The sequence below is a fragment of the Oncorhynchus nerka genome, linkage group LG14 (genome assembly GCF_034236695.1).
Source record: "Oncorhynchus nerka isolate Pitt River linkage group LG14, Oner_Uvic_2.0, whole genome shotgun sequence".
Lineage (NCBI taxonomy): Eukaryota > Metazoa > Chordata > Actinopteri > Salmoniformes > Salmonidae > Oncorhynchus > Oncorhynchus nerka.
Window position 1 is genome coordinate 41,022,920 of NC_088409.1, and position 25,492 is coordinate 41,048,411.

Genomic DNA, 25,492 nt, shown 5'->3' on the forward strand with positions numbered 1-25,492 from the left:
TGTTTTACTTATCATGCTTTGAAAATGTCAATGATTTATAATTAATATAATATTTTATCACAATATTTTAAAGCAGCAGCTTGCCACATGAGTAAGTCTTTCATAACCCACAAGGGGTCATATGAGATAGAGAGAGAGAGAGAGAGAGAGAGAGAGAGAGAGAGAGAGAGAGAGAGAGAGCAATCTGAAAATCAACAGATGGGCCATGATCAAGTACATCTTTACATAATATGTCATTTGTCTTATTCCATGAATTTCTGCATGACATGCGCTCAATTGATTTTAATTTAGCTTTTGAGTTTGTGTAGAGACATAGGCTACAGTTCCATTCTAACTGCGTCCCCAGGCTCAATTAGTGCACGTCCGGCAGGTGGACATGATTAGTTCCATCCTACAGGAGTCCACTCAGGCTTTGCCTCACAGGGCCCTGGTTGAGCACTCCAGCCTACAGGAAACCATTTTATTTTTTCCTTGGGCTCTTGGTTTCCTCACGACAAGGATGTGTGCACCATTAACCCACCATGCTGTGCTGTTTATCTGTGTGAACACTCGGCGGTAGGAAAAACCCACGTCCTGAAGTCCCCAGTTATCATCACCAGCCTACTGTTTACCAGGAAACTCTTCTCTTGCTGCCGTACAGTCCCTATATACCACCCAGACACACAGTTAGCACAGCAGTCGCAACATATATTGTGAGCCAGAAATACCCCATGTCAATAAGACGTGTGTCCACTGTCTGGTCATGTTTAACATTCCTGTCCTGAAACTCAGTGCCCTACTGAGGAGGGGAAAACCCCAAGGGGAAAGAAAGAATAGGATAATAAGGTATAATGTGCAGTGTGCATATTGTCATTTTTCAACAGGAGTACATTTACATGACTAAACCTTTACAACACCAGGTCTACTATGTTGAATTATTGCTTCTGTACAGTGGTGAAAAATTATTTAAAGATGCCTTCATCAAACACTGCGTCTACATGATGTCACGGATGCACTCGGTCTGTCCTCCATATGAGCCAGTCGTAGCAAACTGATGTTCTGTCTACCTAGCATGCAATGAGTTATTTAGTTTCCCATCGAGATTTCATTGCCGATTGGTCCTTACTTACAATCTGAACCACAAATTCTTGATCATATCTCCTCATCCACTTCTTCAGATCTTAAAACTAGCCTACAGTAATGAATAGCGATCATGTATGACAAAGAATTGAATAAAACTCCAATGTGCACTTTGACGTGATCACCTGCTGTATTAGTTCAATCCCACTGAAAATGTACTAACCATATACTTTAGGCCTTCAACAAGATAATAAATCAATTTTCCAATTTCGTTTTTGTTTATTGTGAAAAATCTAATTGCAATCAAATGTTTACTATTCTATACTTGTATCTCTCTTTCTCTTTCTCTTTCTCTTCTCTCTCTCTCTCTCTCTCTCTCTCTCTCTCTCTCTCTCTTCTCTCGTTCTTCTTTCCTGTCACAGTTTTTCAATTCGCTACTCGCCTCTCCTCCTCTCAATCCACAATCTGCGACGACAGACCCTCCCCCGATGGATGCGGCTGAAACCAATGCACGGAAGTTGTGAAGTTATGCTACTGCTCTTTCTTCACTGACTTCATCTGGAACTCATTTTTCACCCCTGGAAATGTGTTATAATATCTTGAGGTAGCCTACTTTGAGATCGCAAATACAGTGGATTAACAACAAATGATTTTCACCCAGGTGAGTACAGAAAACACATGCGTTTAGAAAACAAACGATAAAGTCTCTATTGTAAAACCAAGATTATGATTATGCCTGATTATTTGCAGATTATTCAAACTGTAGCGGTCATATTTAAATCTGTATGATTTTTTAAATTCTCTCCCATACTGTTGTCTTGCTTTTTTCACTGAAGTACAGCACATACAGTAAGTAGTACATCCTGACATGCCTGCTTATTACCATGTATATTAGTAGATAGTAGAAAATAACACGTGAATACTGAACATTTGTATTTGGAGTGCCGATTTTGTGAGTATTTCTTGTCATTAATGTTTGCTGGGGCATAGCCATATCCTCAGTCTTCATAACTAAACCGGGTCAATTCATATTTTGTTAAAAGGATTAGCCTATAGTCTTGATATGCAATGCATGATCTGACTATCATAGAGTGCCATCTTAATGGGTATTGTTTGAACAGGCTTGCAGGTGAATGGTTTAGCGTTCAAGTTGTTTCAATGAGGGTGCCAGTTTTCATTTTATTAAGTGCCTCTGGGGTATTCCAAGATCTTAATTGACCTTGCGGCCTATGTTGTGGCAAGGCAAGAGTCATGACTAATGGCAATGAAACGTGGAGATGAGGTGGTTGTCACTTCTAGCAGTGTGCGACACATTGTGACACGGCCTGAGTGACTGAGTCAACTTTCAACTCTTCCATGTATAGTCTGTCAAGTTGGAAACATACCAAATAGGACAATCATAGGGCAACGAAACGTGGAGATGGATCTGGCGGATCTGTCTCACCCAGTGGCTTTCATATCTATGTGGAGCACATTTCCTCTTTGGATGACACATATAAAGTTGAAGTCGTAAGTTTACATACACTTAGGTTGGAGTCATTAAAACTCGTTTTTCAACCACTCCACAAATTTCTTGTTAGCAAACTATAGTTTTGGCAAGTTGGTTAGGACATCTACTTTGTGCATGACACAAGTAATGTTTCCAACAATTGTTTACAGACAGATTATTTAGCTTATAATTCACTGAATTACAATTCCAGTGGGTCAGAAGTTTACATACACTAAGTTGACTGTGCCTTTAAACAGCTTGGAAAATTCCAGAAAAAGATGTCATGGTTTTAGAAGCTTCTGATAGGCTAATTGACATCATTTGAGTCTATTGGAGGCGTACCTGTGGATGTATTTCAAGGCCTACCTTCAAACTCAGTGCCTCTTTGCTTGACATCACAGGAAAACCAAAAGAAATCGGCCAAGACCTTAAACCTCCACAAGTCTGGTTCATCCTTGGGAGCAATTTCCAAATGCCTGAAGGTACCACATTCATCTGTACAAACAATAGTACGCAAGTATAAACACCATGGGACCACGCGGACGTCATACCGCTCAGGAAGGAGACGCATTCTGTCTCCTAGAGATGAATGTACTTTGGAGCGAAAATCCCAGAACAACAGAAAAGGACCTTGTGAAGATGCTGAAGGAAACAGGTACAAAAGTATCTATATCCACAGTAAAACGAGTCCTATATTGACATAACCTGAAAAGCCGCTCAGCAAGGAAGAAGCCACTGCTCAAAAACAGCCATAAAAAAGCCAGACTACGGTTTGCAACAGCACATGGGGACAAAGAACATCCTTTTTGGAGAAATGTCCTTTGGTCTGATGAAATAAAAATATAGCTGTTTGGCCATAATGACCATCATTATGTTTGGAGGAAAAAGGGGGAGGCCTGCAAGCTGAAGAACACCATCCCAACCGTGAAGCACGGGGGTGGCAGCATCATGTTGTGGGGGTGCTTTGCTGCAGGAGGGACTGATGCACTTCACAAAATAGATGGCATCATGAGGAAGAAAGATTATGTGGATATATTGAAGCAACATCTAAAGACATCAGTCAGGAAGTTAAAACTTGGTTGCAAATGGGTCTTCCAAACGGACAATGACCCCAAGCAAATTTGAAAGCATAATTGTGGCAAAATGGCTGTAAAAATGGCTGACAACAAAGTCAAGGTGTTGGAGTGGCCATCACAAAGCCCTGACCTCAATCCTCTAGAAATTTGTGGGCAGACCTGAAAAAGCGTGTGCGAGCAAGGAGGCTTACAAACCTGGCTCAGTTACACCATCTCTGTCAGGAGGAATGGGCCAATATTCACCCAACTTATTGAGGGAAGCTTGTGGAAGACTACCCAAAACATTTGACCCAAGTTAAACAAGTTAAAGGCAATGCTACCAAATACTAATTGAGTGTATGTAAATTTCTGACCAACTGGGAATGTGATGAAAGAAATAAAAGCTGAAATAAATAATTCTCTCTACTATTATTCTGACATTTCACATTATTAAAATAAAGTGGTGATCCTAACTGACCTAAGACAGGGAATTTTTACTTGGATTAAATTTCAGGAATTGTGGAAAAACTGTGTTTAAATGTAATTGGCTAAGGTGTATGTAAACTTCCGACTTCAACTGTACTCTTTGTATGGCTATTTCTTATTGCTATAAAGGTAAGCTATATGTCTTTGTTTTTCACCCAGCTTTACCTTAGGACTGCGAACTGGCCTAAAATCCTCCAGTGTAGTACCCAAAGAGATCTTGTGAATGGAGGCTCTTGGGAGAACCTGGCGCTGTAGCACATAGAAACACTTTAACACTCAACACCTGGAAAGGAAAGATAGGATATGTGATTTACACAGTAAGCCGCTGCCACCTGGACCTGACAGCACCTAAACTCCCATCTACTGTGGTCTTTAAGACAGCTCACCAAAATCCTCAGGAAAACACATTGATATTTGTCTGTAGTATGCTGACCTCTTTACAATTTTAGATACCCACTGGGCACAGACGTCAATTCAACATCTATTCCACGTTGGTTCAATACCATTTCTAGAAATTTTATTTGATTATTTTTACATTTTTAATTTCACCTTCATTTAACCAGGTAGGCTAGTTGAGAACAAGTTCTCATTTACAACTGCGACCTGGCCAAGATAAATCATAGCAGTGTGAACAGACAACAACACAGAGTTACACATGGAGTAAACAATAAACAAGTCAATAACACAGTAGAAAGAAAAAAGGAGTCTATATACATTGTGTGCAAAAGGCATGAAGAGGTAGGCGGATAGTTACAATTTTGCAGATTAACACTGGAGTGATAAACGATCAGATGGTCATGTGCAGGTAGAGATACTGGTGTGCAAAAGAGCAGAAAAGTAAATAAATATAAACAGTATGGGGATGAGGTAGGTAAATTGGGTGGGCTATTTACCGATGGACTATGTACAGCTGCAGCGATCGGTTAGCTGCTCAGATAGCAGATGTTTGACGTGGAAACATAATTAATTCAACCAGCGTGTGCCCAGTGGATAAATCGAGATTCCGTGTGGATTTTTCTGTCTGATGTCCATACATACTGCTCTGCATATTTACAGTACACCTCTTGGATACGTGTCTGTTTGTCTACAGACTGTTGCTGACATCAGTCAGTACTGTATGAAGATTTGGTGATCTCTTTTCTGTCTGTGGTCTAACTACAGATTCCTCTCTTCAATCAAACAGCTGGAGTTTCTCCATTGCTCTCCTCAGACTGGCCTTCTATGACCATCTGTTTCTCCATCCAAGAGGTGAAGTATGGAGGTCTGGTGAGCCATCGGATATGTTTTGATTTGGGATGACACTGGCCAGACACACCAGAGCCGAGGTAGAAATAGGACGAGTAGAGATGAGGTAGTTACAGTATATTTACTTCACGTTAATTTGATCTTCCAAATGGCAGAAACCCTCTGTTTGTAAAGGTTTATTGTAACGCCACAGAGTACACTGGGTCTCTATGTGTTTTCTTTTGAAAGCTAGGGCTTTTCATGAAAGGTTTATACCAGGCCACACACCATTTGTGTGTTGTTATTGAGTTGAGATTGTAGTTGTGGATCCTTGCTTGTTTTTTATCCAAACATGTCACTTTATGGACTCAAAACATTGTTTATATAGAAGGTGGATTAATGGTTGTACTGTACAGAGGGCCTGGGAGGTTCTTACGAGGTTTTTTGACATCGTAGTCTGGCAGATTTAATGTTGTCAAATCTACACAGCAAACTCCCAGTTGATTCATAAACCTCCCAAGGATTTCTTTCCATGCCAAAGTGATTGTCAATATTAAAATTAGTACTCGACTTGATTTGATGATTGGTCAATCTTGTCTTTTCAGTCTTTTGTGCAGATAAATCATCGTAATGGAAAACAGCAAAGAGCAATGGCACGTTCAAAAGAAGGTGACAGAGATGTAATATTCCTACGACATGATTGTATAAGTCTCAACTCCATATGCTCTGCAGCCGTGCAGATCATTTGGAGCAGATACGACTGCAGCCATGCAAGACGTGGTTTTGGACCGGTTTTGCTGTGGAACATGGATAGTTACTATAGGCTCTGGCTCAAATAAACTTTCATAAAGAACAGTTGGATAGAGGATCGGGGGGAGGGGACTGGAAAGGGCTAATGGAGTGACCACAGAGGACTTGTACTGTGGTGAGTGTCTTTGAAGCTGCTTGTGTTGTTGGTTGGTTGGGTGGGTGGGTGATGTTGGGTAGGGAGGGTGGTATTGTGGAGGAGGTGGTGGAGACGTGTAATTAAGATTTGGGGGCCTGTTCTGGTGCCTCTCGTTTCATGCGGTGTCTATAGAGGAAGGCTGTAGCAAACAGAAACCTGAGCTGTGGAGGGAGGAAATGTATTCCCTTTAACGTCTCATTGCTTTCTCAAGCCGTCTTGAGAAAATGGCTGTGCTTTTTCCACTCTTCGTTTCTTTCAGCAGCTGGTGTGAGGTCATTTATGTAAATGAAGCAAGAGCCATTTATTTTCTCAACTGTTGGATAAGAGGTCATATTTATAATATAATGTGAATTCTGAATGCTAAAATAAAGAACTGTTATGTCATGCTTGGCACCCCAGTGACATGAATTGGTAGAGCCCCACTTGATGTTTTTCCCAGTTCCTGACCTACAGCCAACCCAGTCGTCCACCAGCTGTGTGGAGCAGTGACTCCATGGCTCTCCATCATGCATTTTATGAGATCCCCTCCGCTCACAAACATTTCCATTATTCAGGTCAGGTAATAAAAGGGAGAGTTAGTCACAGAGAAATGCAGAATGAGAGAGTATCCCTCGTCAACATCACCATTATTCAAAACAACAGACTATGTTAGCGTCCCAATGGATTTGCTCTTGGAAATTCTGGGTACAGCAATGCCAGGATGGGTATGATGGTGTTGGTAGAGGATCGTTTTTGTTTTACCCGCTAGAATCTCTCCTCAGTTGTGTTTACTTGTCAGAGGAAGGGAAGGTTGGGATGCAGACCTGGGTTTACAGGCAAGATGTTTCCTATCTGCTTCCTATTGTTTGTCCTAGTTCTGTCTCCCTGCGCTCCACAGCGATGAGCGAGGGAAAGAGCTATGAGAATGTGGACTTGTGGGGGGTTTGGGAGACTGGGGATGTTTTAATTTCGTTTTCTTTTTGCACCCTGGCAGATAAACAGAGCAGAACAAACAAACTATTTGCGTCAAGAGACAGCTTGGCCCCTGTGTTTTATAAGAGGTGAGCGAGCACATGAGTTAGTAGAGTCCATATTGAGCCATCTTTTTTTAAATGATAGAATGACCTATATGATCAAGATGACCCCATTTAAAGGATGCTTTTGAAGTAGTGCTGAAGGAAAGGAAGAAGCAGTAACACTTACTTTTACAGTGTGTTAACTACAAGGAAATGACTTGGTACCTACTCATAGCTATAGCCATTTATAGTTATTAGTTGTTAGGCTACCATTAGTCCATGCTGCATTTCCACTTCAACTTATTTTTTATATATTTTTTTACATAAGTTCAGATCTCTACTGATTAGTTCCCACTTTGCACACATGAAAATAAAGTGTTACATTTGTTTGCCGTGTCCTTGATTGGCTAAGATCATACCCAAAGTGGAAGGGATGCTCCTGGCCCCTCTCCTTCCTTGCCTGCCCCCCACGTTATTTGCCCAGGACGTCCTTTGTGGTGGCAGTGGTGTGCATCTGGCCCTTGTTTCCAGGTCGCCCCCTGCCTTCCTGTTCTGTCGAGCAGACCTGCAGGTGTGACACAAAGCATTTGTTTTACCATATGATTACATTTTGCATAATGACCACATGGCTGTATTTTCCTCTTACTCTTTGCTGAATGTATCGCTTTTATGTTTTGGAGCCGAAGTGAAAAAAGTAATGCTGCCACCTATAGGTCTCGAAATAGGTTACAGCACCACAGCTGTGAAAAGCATAGTCGCAAAGACAAAGGATAGGAACATTTCTAAGGGTTCACCTTCAGGGTAGCACACGTGGCTCAAGTTCTAAAGTGACAAAATAAAAAAATGAGTTTGGTCTTTGACTTCCAAATGCTCAGAACGAGGGATATATTTTGGTTCTGTGAAGAAAAAGCTGCGATAAAAGAATCACATTAATAAGGAGCAGATTTCCTCCTCGTCCTCCAAAGGCAGTGCACCGAAGGCCAGAGGCAGGCCAGTAAATCTATTGGGTTTAACTGAGAGGAATTTACTGGCCCAGACTGAACTTCCTGGAAAAACAGAGAGGTAGTAGAGATAGAGAAAGAAAGAGACAAGTACCTTATGATATGCATCCCACTCTTAGTTCTTTCCCTTGTTACTGTCCCATTGAGTTATTTTTGCTAGCATGTCACAGTACGTTTCTGATGTGCAGTCATTCAGCCATAATGCAGACAGAGGGACGAGTCTGTAGATGCACATCTGCCTGCATGTGTTTAGGTCTATGTCTCTTCATGCATTATGCATAATGACCTAACCACATACCCTGCAGGCTTTTTACATTTAGGGGGTACATGAGGTAAATAAATGCCCAGATGGGACACCATTATTACTCCCCAAACAGGAAATGATGCCCAGAACTCATCCTGTAAATTTAAAGAAGATGAAAAACAACAACAGCCACAGAGAAAAGATATACCAACAGCTACTCAAATGGGTTCCAGCTCGCGCCTGTCTCACTGACTGCAAATAAACTTGGCAGGTAGTTACATTAGAAGTGTTGTCTTAATCGAAAGCAGATGCTGCGTGGTCATAGTCTGTTATCGTAAATTCCTCTCAGTTTCATGGAACTGTGAAGTTAAAAAAAAAATGTGAAGGCCCAGTGCAGTCAAACTTCTGTTTTGTATCATATTGTAAAGAGCTTATGAAACGAACAATGTAAAAGTATGTACAAATGTGATCAGTGGTATTTCCTGATAGTTGCTGGTTGAAAATACAATATACACAGGACCTTCTAATTAGCAGGTTTTCATGGGAGGGAGTTTGGGCTTTCCATGGCGACATGGGGTAAATTGGTTAATAGACTAATAACAAAGAGAGTTCTAAACCTCTCTGCCAATAACAGCTAGTTTTCAGTTTTCCCCTTCCCACTCTGAGCATTCCCAGACAGTCCTAGCAAATGTTTTGCTTGAGAGATAGTTTTTTGCTTAAATACAATTTTTCCCATTTGAATGGAAATCTATTACAGTAAGGTACTTAATTGTTACCAAGAAATGATTTAATATTGATATAAAACGGCTTCATTAGGCCTTTAAAGCTAAATGCCCATGGCATGAAATGTGTGGTGCTTGAACCATGTGTTATTCAAGAGGACACTGAATCAGATACTCAACCACGCGATACTGAAGGATCAGTGTATGTTACACTAAATGTTGAAAATCTTTATTTATTCCTTGGGATGTCTTTAGTTTTTCTACAGATCTGCATTGCACCGAAACTTATATATTAGGAATTACAATGTCTGTATTGTAGAAATACTTAAACTAAGGTATATTGTAACATCCAAATCTGTGTTATTGTACCTATCGGGGCCGCTGTGTGTCCTGTTGAGACCATGGTTCTGTTTGCTTTAGTGTTAGCCAAGGCAGAGGGGGGTTGCTACCACACCTTGCCACTGGAGAAGGGACTGCAGCAAACATATGGGACTAGTAGTATGAAATGTGCATGGGATTCAACCAAGGGAAAGGGGATAGTGGATAGAGATGGAAAGTGTGCGTGCACACACTTGTTGTGGGGGAGGGCATGTGAGGCCCTCCATGAAGTCACTGTTGGTCTCTGTGTGTGCACATCTGTGTTTATGTGGAGGTTTGATGCAAGGTTTCTTTGATGGCCAGGCAATTTTTGCTGTCCACATCAGTTCAGCATTTCCTTTTGTTAAAGTACATTATGCTTGGCTGTTTCCCTTAGTGAGAAAATACAGAGCAAAACATTATTGGAATACTGTACCAGTGCTGCTCTATGGCCACGATTAATTGGGTATTGATTGACAGACCGCAAAATTGAGGAAGTAGGAGAGGCAGAGAGTGTTTTTGAATATGCCACCTCCAGTGTAGTAAATCCAGATGTGCACAGTTTCAGACTACGGTGTGGTCATAAAACAGGCATGACTTTTCTAGACTTGGGTGATCATAAGGAGGATAATTGATATCGTAACAGGACTTCTACGGTCCTCAAACATCATTTGATGGCAATTTGCAATACTCCAGAATGTTATGATGAGTGATCAGATGAATTTAAATTAATTGCAAAGTCCCTATTTGCTGCTGACTGCTGAGGACTGGGGAAAAGTCATTTTCTCGGATGAATACCCTTTCCGATTGTTTGGGGCATCCGGAAAAAAGCTTGTCTGGAGAAGACAACGTGAGCGCTACCATCAGTCCTGTGTCATGCCAACAGTAAAGCATCCTGAGACCATTCATGTGTGGGGTTGCTTTTCAGCCAAGGGAGTGGGCTCACTCACAATTTTGCCTAAGGACACAGCCATGAATAAAGAATGGTACCAACACATCCTCCGAGAGCAACTTCTCCCAACCATCCAGGAACAGTTTGGTGATGAAGAATGCCTTTTCCAGCATGATGGAGCACCTTGCCATAAGGCAAAAGTGATAACTAAGTGGCTTGGGGAACAAAACATCAATATTTTGGGTCCATGGCCAGGACACTCCCCAAACCTTAATCCCATTGTGGTCAATCAATGGATTGTGGTCAATCCTCAAGAGGCGGGTGGACAAACAAAAACCCACAAATTCTGATAAAACTCCAAGCATTGATTATGAATGAGTGGGCTGCCATCAGTCAGGATGTGGCCCAGAAGTTAATTGACAGCATGCCAGGGCGGATTGCAGAGGTCTTGAAAAGAAGGGTCAACACTGCATATATTGCATCAACTTCATGTAATTGTCAATAAAAGCCTTTGACACTTATGAAATGCTTGTAATTATACTTCAGTATTCCATCATAACATCTGACAAATATATCTAAAGACACTGAAGCAGCAAACTTTGTGAAAATGTATATTTGTGTCAAAACTTTTGGCCACGACTGTATATGACAATCACTTGTGTTTATAAAGTACCATATGCATCCTTTATGATGAAGTCCACTTTTGTTTATGGAATTACATACATTTATACACTACCGTTCAAAAGTTTGGGGTCACTTAGAAATGTCCTTGTTTTTGAAAGAAAAGCTATTTTCTTTGTCCATTAAAATAACATCAAATTGATCAGAAATACAGTGTAGACATTGTTCGTGTTGTGAAACAAGAAACACAAACAACGCACAAACAGGAAACAATGACACCTGGGGAAGGAACTAAATGGAGTGACATATATGGGGCAGGTAATCAAGGAAGTGAGTCCAGGTGAGTGATGACACGCAGGTGCGTGTTACGATGGTGACAGATGTGCGCCATAACGAGCAGCCTGGTGACCTAGAGGCTGGAGGGTGAGCACAAGTGACAATTAGAAAACCCTTTTGCAATTATGTTAGCACAGCTGAAAAACTGTTGTTCTGATTAAAGAAGCAATAAAATTGACCTTTAGACTAGTTGAGTATCTGGAGCATCAGCATTTGTGGGTTTGATTACAGGCTCAAAATGGTCAGAAACAAAGCACTTTCTTTTGAAACTCATCATTCTAGTCTTGTTCTGAGAAATGAAGGCTATTCCATGCGAGAAATTGCTGAAGAGAAATTGAAGATCTCGTACAGCTCTGTGTACTACTCCCTTCACAGAACAGTGCAAACTGGCCCTAACCAGAATAGAAAGAGGAGTGAGAGGCCCCGGTGCACAACTGAGCAAGAGGACAAGTACATTACAGTGTTTAGTTTGAGAAACAGACCCCTCAGAAGTCCTCAACTGGCAGCTTCATTAAATAGTACCTGCAAAACACCAGTCTCAACGTCCACAGTAAGAGGCAACTCCGGGATGCTGGCCTTCTAGGCAGAGTTGCAAAGAAAGGCCATATCTCAGACTGGCCAATAATAAGAAAATATTAAGATGGGCCAAAGAACACAGACACTGGACAGAGGAACTCTGCCTATAAGGCCAGCACCCCGGAGTCGCCTCTTCACTGTTGACGTTGAGACTGGTGTTTTGTGGGTACTTTTACTGCTTCTTTAATCAGCACAACAGTTTTCAGCCAATTGTGCAAGTTCTCCCACTTAAAAAGATGAGAGAGGCCTGTAATTTTCATCATAGATACACTTCAACTATGACAGACAAAATTAGAAGAAAAAATTTCAGAAAATCACATTGTAGGATTTTTTATGATTTTATTTGCAAATTATGGTGGAAAATACGTTTTTTTTCTAATTTTGTCTGTCATAGTTGAAGTGTACCTATGATGAAAATTACAGGCCTCTCTCATATTTTTAAGTGGGAGAACTTGCACAATTGGTGGCTGACTAAATACTTTTTTGCCCCACTGTAATTGCAAAAGGGTTTTCTAATGATCAATTAGCCTTTTAAAATTATAAACTTGTATAAGCTAACCCAACGTGCCATTGGAACACAAGAGTGATTGTTGCTGATAATGGGCCTCTGTACACCTATGTAGATATTCCATTAAAAAAACAGCTACAATAGTCATTTACAACATGAACAATGACTACACTCAATTTGATGTTATTTTAATGGACCAAAAATGTGCTTTTCTTTCAGAAACAAGGACATTTCTACGTGAACCCAAACTTTTGAACGGTAGTGCATGTGTAGTCCGACATTATGAGGAGGGTGTTGTGTAGAGGTTTGACTGATATCCAAGTTTATAACCCCTTTTTTCTCGTTCTCAAAAAAAAAAACTTCACACCTTACAGACTCATAACTCTTCACTGTCAGGCGCCAAGGCCTTTTTTGATCATGGCATCATGTGTGAAGTGACTCAACGGGTAGTATAACAATAGGCTTGTGGGGTCCAGGGCACCACAGAGACCTTCAGACTATAGGGAACGTCCTGTTGTAATGTCACCACCATATTGTAGTAGGAGAGGGGATTTTACTACGGGGTTTGGCAGGAAGAGCAAAGGAAGGGCTAGTTCTGAACAAGCAAGCTACTGATGATGATTCATGCTGTCACAGCAGAAAAATCTACATTCCTGTGAACGTTTCAATGGTTATGATTATCAGGATGTCTAGAAGTCATAACACAACTTGTGTAATTGTGAACATCTCAAATGATGTAGATATTTATTGTTTCGTTATTCAAGACCTGTATGTCAGGATGCTACAGTATTTCTTGAGGATAATTATGGTAAATGTGAATCTACAGCGGACGATTCGGTTATGAATGAGGTTATACCATTAGTGGATTGTTCTTTTATACCAACTAAACTGTACTAAACACCTTGTCTCCAGCATGGAGGTTCATTCACTATGAAAGCTCACTGTACACGCATGGGGTCTCTAGAATAATACCACTTGATTCTATGGTAATTACATATGGTCTCTAAAATAATACCACTTGATTCTATGGTAATTACATGTTCAGAATCCTGAACTCTTACTGGAGCCTTCTAAGCGATGGTCTCACGATAATGCCAACGGTGTGGTCTTTCTACCGTGTTCTTCAAGCCTGTGTTTTCTGGTTATGGTTTGTGGAAAGCCTTTTTTTTAATTTACAAGAAGCCCAAGTGTCTCTGCATACATTATGATCCCAGTACATTACGGCGCATATAATTACTGCTCTGTATGGTCATGTCCCTCCAAAACCTCAGCCAGGGCCTCCATTTTAGGTTTTCCACCATTTCATATAGTTAAGTTTGCATAGAAAATACTATTTATACCCTGAACAGTGCTTTTTTAAATCTGAGGTGAGTGTTTTGGGGTGTACTAAACATGTACATGTGCATGTGTTTTTATTCTGGCTAGAGTACTCCGGAGTGTTTGTGTTTGTGAGGACCCCTACACTTTCTCTGACCAACGAAACCACAGTCACTCTGCTTGTGGTTATGGTCTGGAGTGTGCCGGCCCTAGAGGTAGTTTACACTGTGTGGCTAGCTGGTTGCAGACGAGAACACACAAGCCCTCACTGTGGAGCAATGTCGCAGGGATGTACTCAACTTGGAGAGAGAGAGGCCTCAACTTGGCCAAATGCCCAACACAACAAGAGAGAATATGTTCCCAGAGTGTCAGTACACGTTTCAGTTGGCCAGGCATTGATACCAACCTTATCTATAAGATGACGCCCCCGAAGAAGATGACTGACGTTTTACATGGACATCAGAACAGCGATTTACTCACCACAAACTGGAAGAAGCTTTTTCCTTTAATGAGTCCGATGAGAAGGATATACTGCTTTCGCGGGGGGGGGGGGACAGGCCCAAATCCCAGTCATTTGCGTAAAGAAAAGATGGAGAAAAAGAGAGCAAGAGAGCGCAGGCTGGGCTGCCTTCTGAGAATCCGTAGGCGGGCGAGTAAACTCCCACTGCCATCCGTTCTACTTGCTAACATGCAATCATTTGAAAATAAAATTGATGACCTACGATTATGATTATCCTACCAACAGGACATTAAAAACTGTAATATCTTAATGTTTCACCGAGTCGTAGCTGAACGGCGTCACGGATAATATAGAGCTGGCGGGATTTTCCATGCACCGGCAGAACAGAGAAGAAGAGAGGGGTGGGGGTGCGTGTCTTTTTGTCAATGACAGCTGGTGCGCGATGTCTAATATTAAAGAAGTCTTGAGGTATTGCTCGCCTGAGATAGATTATCTTATGATAAGTTGTAGACCATACTATCTTCCAAGAGAGATCTCATCTATATTATTCGTAGCTGTCTATTTACCACCACAGACCGATGCTGGCACTAAGACCGCACTCAACCAACTCTATAAGGCCATAAGCAAACAAGAAAATGCTCATCCAGAAGCGGTGCTCCTAGTGGCCGGGGAATTTAATGCAGGCAAACTTAATAAATCAGTTTTACAAAATTTTGTGCAACCAGAGGAATAGAAACTGTAGACCACCTTTACTCCACACACAGAGATGAATACGAAGCTCTTCCCCGCCCTCCATTTGGCAAATCTGACCGTAATTGTATCCTCCTGATTCCTACTTACAAACAAAAACTTAAGCAGGAAGTACCAGTGACTCGGTCAATACGGAAGTGGTCAGATAATGTGGATGCTACGCTACAGGACTGTTTTTCTAGCACAGACGGGAATATGTTTATCCAATGGCATTGAGGAGTATACCACCTCAGTCATCGGCTTCATCAAAAAGTGCATCGAGAACGTCGTCCCCACAGTGACCGTACTTACATATCCCAACTAGAAGCCATGGATTACAGGCAACATCTGCATCGAGCTAAAGGCTAGAGCTGCCACTTTCAAGGAGCAGGACACTAATCTGGACGCTTTTAAGAAATCCCGCTATGCCCTTAGACGAACCATCAAACAAGCAAAATGTCAATACAGGATTAAGATTGAATCCCACTACACTGGCTCTGAGGCTCGTCAGATGTGGCAAGGCTTGAAAACTATTACGGACTACAAAGGGAATCCCAGACGCGAGCTGCGAGCCTACCAGACGAGCTAAATGCCTTTTATGCTCGCATCGAGGTAAGCAACACTGAAGCATGCACAAGAGCACCAGCTGTTCTGGATGACTGTGTGATAACACTCTCGGTAGCCAATGTGACAAGACCTTTAAACAGGTCAACATTCACAAAGCCGTGGGGCCAGATGGATTACCAGTAAGTGTACTCATAAGCATGCACGGACCAACTGGCAAGTGTCTTCACTGACATTTTCAACCTCTCCCTGACCAAGTCTGTAATACCTACATGTTTCAAGCAGAGCGCCATAGTCCCTGTGCACAAGGAGGCGAAGGTAACCTGCCTAAATGATTAGCGCCCTGTAGCACTCACGTCGGTAACCATGAGGTGCTTTGAAAGGCTGGTCATGGCTCACATCAACAGCATCCTCCCAGATACCCTAGACCCACTCCAATTCGCATACAGCCTAAACAGATCCACAGATGACGGAATCTCAATCACACTCCACACTGCCTTTTCCCACCTGGACAAAAGGAACACCTATGTGAGAATACTGTTCATTGACTACAGCTCAGCGTTCAACACCATAGTGCCCACAAACCTCATCACTAAGCTAAGGACCCTGGGACTAAACACCTCCCTCTGCAACTGGATTCTGAACTTCCTGACAGGGTGGTGCGTACGGCCCAGTACATCACTGGGGCCAAGCTTCCTACCATCCAGGACCTATACAATAGGCGGTGTCAGAGGAAAGCCCATAAAATTGTCAAAGACTCCAGTCACCCAAGTCATAGACTGTTTTCTCTGCTACCGCATGGCAAGCGGTACCGGAGCGCCAAGTCTAGCGCATCCATTTGTTTTGTACACTGCTGCTACTCGCTGTTAATTATCTATGCATAGTCACTTCACCCCTACCTACTGTACATGTACAAATTACCTCAACTAACCTGTACTCCCACACACTCTGACTCGGTACCGGTACCCCCTGTATATAGCCTCGTTATTGTTATTTTATTAGCTTAACAACACCATAAGTCACATATTCCATGGCTGACTGTTTGGCCATGTGTAGAGCTCATGTTGATGTTCTAATAAGGCCCAAAACAACATCATTGCCATGGTACCCTTATCAACTCTCCCTCCGTTATCTATTTCAGTCTGTTCAGTGTCGCCTTATCGACAGTGCCTATGACATAAGCTTTCTACACCAGAACCACATGACCAACATTACAGGGATAGAGTCTAACACATACACCCCAACTCTGGTTTATCAGACTGCTAAGCTGCTCTCTAGGAGTAGAAGAAAAGGTGTGGCCATCACGTAGACCTCCTGACCCAATCATCTGGTATTTGGGGGCCCAATCCCCCAACCTTTTTCTTTTGGGGGGGCAATATGTGTGCCCTGTATGCCCGTTCGGTAATCCGGCCCTGCTCACACACAGGCCTTGGGCCCGATGCCTGACAAAAAAATAATATGGTGCGTGTCCCTCCTTTCCCCTAGATAGCATATGATAGCAAAATGTGTAGAATTGCTGGAAATTAGCTTTAAAACTGCAAAATATTCTCTCAGCCTTATGACAGAATGTGTAGAATAGTATTATAAAACTGCACATTCTTCTCTCTGCACCATGGCTTATTTCCCCTGGAGGTCGGTGGCCCAGGGCCCCAAATGCGGTAGTCCGGCCCTGTATGTGAGGCAGAAGAAGAGAAGTGTGAGGCAATAGAGTTGACATACAGACGTAGGTTCTGTTTTATTTTTCCATAGCAACTACTCTGATTTAACAAAGCGTTAGAGAAGTGTTTTATGACTCAAACCGTGGCATAGATTGGCAGACATCATTAAGTATACAGAATGTTACTGTATTGAAGAGGCTGTTGCTGAGAAGGGTTGTGTTGAATCATATCCAAAATGTTGACCGAATCAAACAGATTTCCTGAGGTGCAATAACATTTTTAAAGAAACAGACACCCAAAAGTGATATATCAAAGTTAAGAACAGGTCAAGTTCAATAAATAATTTTTGGTCTTTTATCTTTTGCCATAAAAGTTTAACTAGTGGCCAGTTGATAAACTTAAACCAGGGATGGGTAACTGTGATGGGGCTGGGGGCCACCATCTGAACTCATCATGAGGGGCCGCAGTGGCTCGCCGGTCTGCGTACCCACAACCATACCCACATCCATACCCACACACGCAGTCAGAGCCAGCCCTAGCCTTTTGGCGGCTCTAAGTGACATTTTGTTGGGGCCCTAAGTGACTGTCATAACAAGAGAAAAACATCTGATGCACAACCAAATTTCGAAATTCTACTATTCTCACTCTCAACAGTAAGTTGAGACCCCGACTGAGTTTAAAATATACATTTTTGTATCTATTTTTAGGTTGCTCCGTGGGTCTACAAAAATGGGCCACTAGTTGCCCATCCCTGACTTAGACACAAATGCTTTTGTCAGTTGTTAATCATTGGTCATCACAGTGTTTAGCTGGGATTGTTTTTGTTTTCTGATGGTCCACAAACATTTTCAAAGACTCGTGATCTCTTGGCCTTGTTGTGTATGTGTAAAAGCTGAGTGTTATGTCTGGCAGTGTCATGAGAAGATCAGCCGATGACGATACACATCATCTAGAATACTTCACTCAAGTAGAGGTTCCCACAATACTCTGGTCCCAAAACAAGACAGAAGTTGAGTTGAAGAGTCATGAAGAAAATAAGAAGTACAACAATATAATTGAGGAAATTAGACATAGGGATGACATACATTTGTTTTTCAATAGCAACTACCCTGATTTAACGTAGAATTAGAGAGATGTTCTATGACTCAAACCCTAGTATAGATTAGCAGACACCATTACGCATATGTCGCTGTATTGGAGAGACTGTGTTGCGTTGAATCGCATCCAAAATGTTTACGTCTGTGCTTTTTCGAGAACATTCAGCGAAACAAAAGCATCAAACAGATCTGCTGAGATACAATAACAATTCTGTAAAAGGAAGACAAAATAAGCAGACACCCAAAAGTTAAAGGTGTCTTTTTTTTGTCTCCGGGTCAAAGGTCAAAGTTCAAGAACTCATAGTTCATTCGCATGAATCCTACAGAAGACAGCACACTCTGCAGCTCCAAGCTCACTCAGCAAAATACAGCCTTCCCGAAAAGTAACTTCGCAAAAGACGAACCCCTCCTCTTTCCCTCCATATCATCCCTTTGTCACGCAAATCCTACGACAACCATCAACAGCATATGAGCTGCCAGGACAAGACTTTCCACTCAGAATGTTCCAGTGTGTAGGGGGTGAGACTTGTGGTCCGGTACCACCCTTAATGTACAAAGCCTCACTGTGAATACCTGCAAAATGTGTCATGTTCAAGAAACAATAAAAGATGTAATGGATAAATGCAAGAAATTGACCAAATCAACAGTTACGCACCACATATATTTCTGATTTGCAAAAAACGTTCATGTTTCAGAAAGTATGATTTTGAAAGATTGGGTGTGTGTTCTGTCAAGTCCCCATTCTCCCAAAGGGTTGTTGATGGTGCCTACTCCCTTTGCCCCCACACCCGCCCACCTAACATGTGGCATTACAGCGTCTAGGGAGTGTGTGCCAGCCTACCCGTGGTCGAAGGAGCCGAATCTCTCATGCACGTCATGAAGAAATTCCAGATGCAAAGGATTATGGGATGATATATCTAGTTTACAGTAACTGTGTTTTAATGGAGGGTATAGGGGGAAAGGGGGTGGGGGCTAATGCTGCAGAGTCGGGACTATAGACTGCGGTTAGAGTGACTCCATCTTATTCACTCCAACTGGCAATGCCTGTCAGCTTGAGAGCACTTTTATGGATTTGTTCTTACAGTTCATATGTAAATTGATGACACAAAGTCTAAAGCTTGAAATGGTTATATTTGTCCTCTTGATACCACTAATCAGGGGAATTGACATTCAGAAGCGTTCAGCCAATTATATCATGTTGACAAGTTTTGGTTGTTACATTACCTAAGTGATATGCATTGAAAATCATATATGATTTAGCTCAAGCTTTTTTAAATAATATTTTCTGTATAATGTTCAACTATAATGTTCAACTATAGTGTATAATGTTCAGCTTCTGAATGTCATCTATCATGAAAATGGTACAGCTGGTGACATTGACCTTTGATTGGTTGTTGTTACCTTATAAGTATCATAGAATCATATATAGGAGTTGGCTGTTGAATGGATATCAACCTCATTACAAAGTGTTGACTCTTAGCCCATGGTTTTTGCGCAGTGCAATACTGAAGTGAATAAACTGTTTTCCTGTGTCATTTTCTCTCTTTGGCTTCAATAATTTGGGACATTTGGACATTTAGAAATGGCATTCATATTATTGATCATGTAACATTATTATAGCATTTTACAATGCCAGGAGATTCCCAAGAGTAACTTTGAGAAATGACTGTGAACTTGAGACTTCATAGTGTGTAGCTTAGTTTCTTAGTCTGGCTTAGATATTGCACCCCTCTATATGAAAATCGAGTTGTTATTGGCATCCCTCTCTCCTCCCACCTTTCCTCCGTCTCTCTTTTCTCTCACTTTTCTCTCTCTTTTCTCTCTCTTTTCTCTCTTTCTCTCTATTCTCTCTCTCTCTCTCTCTCTCTCTCTCTCTCTCTCTCTCTCTCTCTCTCTCTCTCTCTCTCTCTCCTCTCTCTCCCTCTCTCTCTCTCTCTCGCTGTCTCTCTCTCTCTGTCTCTCTCTCTCGCTGTCTCTCTCTCTCTCTCTCTCTCTCTCTCTCTCGCTGTCTCTCTCTCTTTCTCTCTCTCTCGCTGTCTCTCTCTCTCTCGCTGTCTCTCTCTCTCTCGCTGTCTCTCTCTCTTTCTCTCTCTCTTGCTGTCTCTCTCTCTCTTGCTGTCTCTCTCTCTCTCTATCTCTCTCTCTCTCGCTGTCTCTCTCACTGTCTCTCTTGCTGTCTCTCTCTCTCCCTCTCGCTCTCTCTCTCTCGATGTCTGTCTCTCTCTCTCTCTCGCTGTCTGTCTCTCTCTCTCTCTCTCTCCCTCACTGTCTCTCACACTGTCTCTCTCACTGTCTCTCTCTCTCTCTCTCTCTCTCTCTCTCTCTCTCGCTGTCTCTCTCTCTCTCTCTCTCTCTCTCTCGCTGTCTCTCTCTCTCTCTCTCTCTCTTCTCCTTTTTTATTTTCTCTTTCTCACTCGACCTGTCACCAATCCACAGCCAATGTTTTTCTCTCAATTTTATTTTCCTTTGCGACTCTCTGTTCCAAAGAGTGACTAATATTTTCTACCTCAATTAACATTTCAACCCCAAAGAGAGAGAGAGGAGTAGAGGGGAGGGAAAAAGGCAAGCAACATTTGAACAGTGCCATGTGCAGTGTCTAGAATTTCACCATATACTGACAGTATAAAAACAACTCTCTACTCTAAAGAACATTTGAATGACACTAAGTGGCAGTGTTTTTACAACTAATGCCGGTTTGCCTGAGGCTGATGCCATGTAGGTGTTTGTACACATGCATATACACACACTCTCATTCAAATAAACGTATACAAGAACACACACATACATGTAATAGTGCCAGACATGGGGGGTTATTGGGGGTGGGGTTCATTCTTTTGGTAGTTGGTGCATTGGGGGTTCTTGGGGTGGGGTTCATTCTTTTGGTAGTTGGTGCATTGGGTGGGGTTCATTCTCTTGGTAGTTGGTGCATTGGGTGGGGTTCTTGGGGGTGGGGTTCATTCTCTTGGTAGTTGGTGCATTGGGTGGGGTTCTTGGGGGTGGGGTTCATTCTCTTGGTAGTTGGTGCATTGGGGGTTCTTGGGGGTGGGGTTCATTCTCTTGGTAGTTGGTGCATTGGGTGGGGTTCTTGGGGGTGGGGTTCATTATCTTGGTAGTTGGTGCATTGGGTGGGGTTCTTGGGGGTGGGGTTCATTCTCTTGGTAGTTGGTGCATTGGGGGTTCTTGGGGGTGGGGTTCATTCTCTTGGTAGTTGGTGCATTGGGTGTGGTTCTTGGGGGTGGGGTTCATTCTCTTGGTAGTTGGTGCATTGGGTGGGGTTCTTGGGGGTGGGGTTCATTCTCTTGGTAGTTGGTGCATTGGGGGTTCTTGGGGGTGGGGTTCATTCTCTTGGTAGTTGGTGCATTGGGTGGGGTTCATTCTCTTGGTAGTTGGTGCATTGGGTGGGGTTCTTGGGGGTGGGGTTCATTCTCTTGGTAGTTGGTGCATTGGGTGGGGTTCTTGGGGGTGGGGTTCATTCTCTTGGTAGTTGGTGCATTGGGTGGGGTTCTTGGGGGTGGGGTTCATTCTCTTGGTAGTTGGTGCATTGGGTGGGGTTCTTGGGGTGGGGTTCATTCTCTTGGTAGTTGGTGCATTGGGTGGGGTTCTTGGGGGTGGGGTTCATTCTCTTGGTAGTTGGTGCATTGGGTGGGGTTCTTGGGGGTGGGGTTCATTCTCTTGGTAGTTGGTGCATTGGGTGGGGTTCTTGGGGTGGGGTTCATTCTCTTGGTAGTTGGTGCATTGGGTGGGGTTCTTGGGGGTGGGGTTCATTCTCTTGGTAGTTGGTGCATTGGGTGGGGTTCTTGGGGGTGGGGTTCATTCTCTTGGTAGTTGGTGCATTGGGTGGGGTTCTTGGGGGTGGGGTTCATTCTCTTGGTAGTTGGTGCATTGGGTGGGGTTCTTGGGGTGGGGTTCATTCTCTTGGTAGTTGGTGCATTGGGTGGGGTTCTTGGGGGTGGGGTTCATTCTCTTGGTAGTTGGTGCATTGGGTGGGGTTCTTGGGGGTGGGGTTCATTCTCTTGGTAGTTGGTGCATTGGGTGGGGTTCTTGGGGGTGGGGTTCATTCTCTTGGTAGTTGGTGCATTGGGTGGGGTTCTTGGGGGTGGGGAATGGAATTCATTGTATTTAAAAAATACATTAAAAAATATTCCTTGGGGGGGACTGTGGGAGGGGTCTCGAATGGTTGAGGGACAACTATTAGAGAACTGTGGGGGGATCTTGGAGGGTTCGTGTTCACGTTTTTTGGCCTGGTGGTAGATCGGTCAACGGGCCCTTGAGCAGGGCTTTGACCCTGGTTGCTTCTGTGTGTCGCTTTGAATGGGAATCTGTTGGATGACTAATGTGATGTAGTTGTTGAGCGGCTTCACTGCAAGTATATTGTATGTTTCGAATATTCAATAAATAATACATAAATAAATCATATTAAATTAAATTTTTAAAAAACTCTCTACTCTTATTTAAGGAGCATATGATCCAATAGCGACCATTAAGACCCTATCCCACTCAGGACTGGATTGTCTTGGAAGACAAGAAGCTTTAGGATGCTCAGTAAATGTGAATGAATCACTATTTAATTAATATTGCATGGTTCAAATGATGGTAAAGATGAAATAATAATTATAAAAAGTTTCTGTAAATATGTGTGAGTTGCCTCCTGAGCTGTCTGTCATTAAATGAAAACTGTGAACGCAATCTGTGTGAAACCAAATCAAATGTTTTTCCTTAGTCTCATTTCTGAGGCTTTTGCAAGACTCATGACTGAAATTGAATGGTAATAACATGCATAAGAGTGTCTCGGTCTTGCAAGATTAATGTGACACGAGTACATCTGTTTTCATTTGGGCCTTGTTTCCATTGAAGTCCCTGTGCAGTTCTGGAAAGAGCATTGTGGGGCCCTTTTAAACATTAGGACATTCTCCAGTTGGTACGATCGGCACACGCGTGGCCCACTTGTTTAGATCTGTCACGCTTGACATTGTGAGCCAAGACGAGTCCAATGAATTTTTGTGAATATACTCAGATACTATAAATAGTCTCTCTGTACTCGTTTCAATGTATGGGACTCATTTTGTGCATGGGAACGTTTTAAGAACATGAAAAACAAATGAGCTGTCGATGAAACTATTAGAAAGTGTGTGCGTGCGTTGTGCTGTGTATTCCTAGCCTCTTTTTTTTATTGAGCCACATGAAAGTCCAATTGAGATGGTCTGCTTTGCTCATTGAAACGAACCAAAAAAGCCTTCGAGTGCAGGCCTCTGCATTAGAGGTGCAGAACCACTTCTGTACCATTCAAGGCACATAGAGACGTACCTCTGGTCCAGACTACACCCCGGACCTAATAAGTAGAGCCAAATCTGGTGCCCATCTGCACTTTTAACATACTAAATAATAATAATAAATATATTTTGCCATCTGTGTATGTTTTTTTATCTTATGTTGATTACATGAAGCAACACAGAAGAAGAATCTTGATTTTTTTTATAAAAGACGATGGAAAAAAAGACGATGAGGATTAAGCTAATAACTGTAAGTTGAATTTTATAAGAGTGTGCTCTCAGCAGCAAAGGCTTGGGCAGGAATCAGTAATCAAATAAAATACTACTTTTGGGGGGGGGGGGGGGGCTGAACCATTTTACCCTCTCTGAGCAGGGGTCTGCTACCTACTTACCAGTTATGTCTACCGACCTACCGTTCAATTTAAAGGAAACCCAAACATATAATGTGAACAGCGCTGCCTCCACTTTCAGCCAGAGCTGTCTCTCTTCACGTCTGCTCTCATTAAACCTACGTTCTCTTTCTCGTCACTTAAGCATTCCCATGCGGTTTCAAGACTTTGTCTAATGAAGATCAATACAAAAGAAAAAAGCGAATGAAAAATATTTACTCCAGTCCAATGAAGTGGCTGCTGAAGTCGATTGCTCCTCTTAATAAAAACCATATGCCTGTTCTTATAAAATTCTGTTTTTGTGGTGCAGCTTTTTAAGGCGTTAGAGTGTGTGCCAGAATGTGTATTATCTCCTGACACAGAGGACAGGAGGGTTGTGAAGGGGGATCTATCAAAAGCAGCAGATCAGTGAATGAACATGATTTATGTTACAGGGGGAATTGTGCCAAATCAACTCATAGCTACAGCTGTAGGTTTAGTGTGACTGCTGTGTGTTTGTTACTCTGATTAGGAGAATGCTTAGGCTGAAGCCCCTAAAAGGGATCCTAGCATGGCATTGTTGAAGAACCACACCCTTACATTGTGGGGGGAGAAAGAGACCTTGTTAAGGGCTAGACCTAGACTTATTTAAGTGGCTTGTTGTTCCTCTCTTTGCTTGACTGAACAAAAATGCTAAATATCTCATTTGGAATAACCATAGAAATAGCTGAATACCCCTTGACCAATTTTATGTCAACATGAGTCCATCCTCCAAAGACCGTCCCTTTCCCAAGATGAGGGGACTGGCCCTTCAGTCGACACCCATGCTATAGTGCTCCTGAACTTCCCAAAATGTCCATGGGAGTTTTTGGGGGAAAAGACCACTTTTTCTGTGCCGGCCTCCCTACCGCTCCTTGAGAGCCTTCTCCGGTCCCCATCACTGGGCGTTGCCCTAGGTCTGTGTTTTGATTGGATCCAGATGGTGTGAGTGTGGAAGGGGACATGGCAGAAGAGTGTGGAGTCTTCTCTCCAGCTCTGATTGATAATAGCTAGGATGGTAGTTGGAGTCGTATTCCTCCCCCCAAATCCATTTCTGCCTCGCTCGCTCACTTGCTCTTTCTCGCTCTCTCACAGATTCAGTGGTGGAAAAAGTATCCAATTGTCATACTTGAGTAAAAGTAAAGATTCCTTCACAGAAAATGTCTCTAGAAAGTCACTCAGTAAAATACTACTTGAGTAAAAGTCTAAATGTATTTGGTTTTAAATATGCTTAAGTATCAAAAGTAAATGTAAATGGTTAAATATACAATAATTTCAAATTCCTTATATTAAGCAAACCAGACGGCACAATGTTTTTTTACGGATAGACAGCGGCACACTCCCAACACTGACATAATTTACAAACTAAGCATTTGTGTTTAGTGAGTCCGCCAGATCAGAGGCAGTAGGGATGACCAGGGATCTTGATTCATGTGTGAATTGGACAATTTTCCTGTCCTGCTAAGCATTCAAAATGTA

General features: G+C 42.4%; 1 protein-coding gene across 3 annotated transcripts in view; it reads left to right on the forward strand.

Moving 5' to 3' along the window:
- The first annotated feature begins 1,509 nt into the window (after positions 1 to 1,509).
- LOC115141081 (platelet endothelial aggregation receptor 1-like) overlaps positions 1,510 to 25,492 on the forward strand; it is a 39,150-nt gene continuing 15,167 nt past the window's right edge. For all 3 annotated transcript variants that reach the window (XM_029679690.1, XM_029679691.1, XM_029679693.1), the window contains exon 1: positions 1,510 to 1,720. The gene's annotated coding sequence lies outside the window, so the exon portion shown is untranslated. The remainder of the gene's footprint in view (positions 1,721 to 25,492) is intronic.